The sequence below is a fragment of the Trichomycterus rosablanca genome, chromosome 24 (genome assembly GCF_030014385.1).
Source record: "Trichomycterus rosablanca isolate fTriRos1 chromosome 24, fTriRos1.hap1, whole genome shotgun sequence".
Classification (NCBI taxonomy): Eukaryota; Metazoa; Chordata; class Actinopteri; order Siluriformes; family Trichomycteridae; genus Trichomycterus; species Trichomycterus rosablanca.
Window position 1 is genome coordinate 19,535,484 of NC_086011.1, and position 1,744 is coordinate 19,537,227.

Genomic DNA, 1,744 nt, shown 5'->3' on the forward strand with positions numbered 1-1,744 from the left:
TGGTCAGAGGCTGCAGAGACAAACTCTGGCCAACAGATGGCGCTGCTACCTTATTTACACACAACAGCTCTTCCATCTGATCCAGGTTCATGGCGATACAATAATACATTTACTTTAAGTTCCATATATATCTTCCATTCTCACCAAACACATGGTCAGGGTCACAGTGAGACGGTGTAGGAACACTCTAACTAGTGCGATAGTCCATCATAGGGCAACGCATATGCATCTAGTAACCTACACACTTACCATCTGACATTAAAAGGAATATTGAGGTAGCCAATATATCCTCCGTGTATCTTTGGGAGCAACCAGAGTACATGAAGGAAACCCAGACATACATGAAAAGAACATGCAAAACTCATAAGAGACTCAGCGACTGGAAGCAAGGAGCAACCGCAGGTCCCCAGTTTCTTTTTTTATCTTTTACCTTCAATAATTTGAACTTTCTGTAGATCTTGCAATTGTGTTTTGTGTTTGTGTGAAAGCACTGGACATGTATAATAATCTGAATGCAATGACTGAGGGTTTAGAGCGGAGCCGAAGTAATATCCGAAAATACCCGAGGAGGAAGTTCAGCTTCGGAAAATACATGATACATTCACTGGCTACAAAAATCTCTGTGTTTACGGTTTCCTATTACTTTTAAAAAGTTAGCTGTTGTTAGATGGTTGTTTAGAGAGCTCGTTATTTGTTAAGTAGTAGTTTAGTTACAAATGAGAACATCTACTTTAAACATCCGTGGTTTATCTAATTATTTATTTAATAAATATTGTTCATATGATTAGGACAGTGTGTGGGGGTGCGTTCAAGTGCTTGTCCAAGTTTTCGTCAGAGAACAAAAGCAGAACAGAATAAATCCGGACGGATCTCTCCTCTTCAGCATCAGGTAATTAAACTCACTTTAATCTGGATTTAGTCCATAAAAAGTGTTTAATCCAGATTATAAACTGTGTAGTTACAGATAAAGTGGATTTATGTAAGGGAGAATATAAAGTTTATCGCTGTTTTAGGAACTTTTCGTGACCACGTCAGCGCTGCTCCAGTTAACTCAACTAAACAGAACTAAAGTCCATTTAATTCTGAATATAAAAGTAAACAAACGTCCTGATAATTTATTACCACACTGCTGTGTGTTCAGTACTGATGAGATGAGGATCAGGGTCGTGGTGGTGCGGGGTTCTAGTCTGTAATGATGGTTCCTCTGGGTTTGTTTCATCATTAAAAGTCTTTATTTAACCAGAAAAGTGAAACTTTATGTCAGTATTTATTACTATAGTCTTAATATTTCTGTATAATGTTTAAATTCAACATTTACAGGCTTTATTTAACCCTAAAAGTCTGATTAAAGAGTGTAAACGATTGAAAATGAAAGTTAATGGTTTGATTGGTTTATGTGGTAATGTGGTTATTTTTATATAAAAGTGTTAATTCAGTTAATTCAGAATGTTGATGTTGCATTGTGGGTAGTAATTTAGTTATTAAGGTGTTATAACCACGATGTTTAATCAACATTTTTAAGTTAATTTATCTACTGTGGTGCTTCAACTCTTCAATTTCTTTAAAACTCACAAACAACGACAAATACTTCCTAAAATACTTGGACTGGGTGTTTGTGTGGCGCAGCAGTATAATACTATAACACACTAACCCACCACCACCAAGACTCAGCTCTGGAGTTGCCTGTGCTACCCACCTAGCCACATGATCAGCAGACACTACTTGCTGTGTTTGAGGGAGGGCG

General features: G+C 37.2%; 1 protein-coding gene across 1 annotated transcript in view; it reads left to right on the forward strand.

Annotated features, from left to right (window-relative positions):
* The first annotated feature begins 838 nt into the window (after window positions 1-838).
* Window positions 839-1,744, forward strand: part of stk38b (serine/threonine kinase 38b) — a 19,712-nt gene continuing 18,806 nt past the window's right edge. The window contains exon 1 of the mRNA XM_062986454.1: window positions 839-889. The gene's annotated coding sequence lies outside the window, so the exon portion shown is untranslated. The remainder of the gene's footprint in view (window positions 890-1,744) is intronic.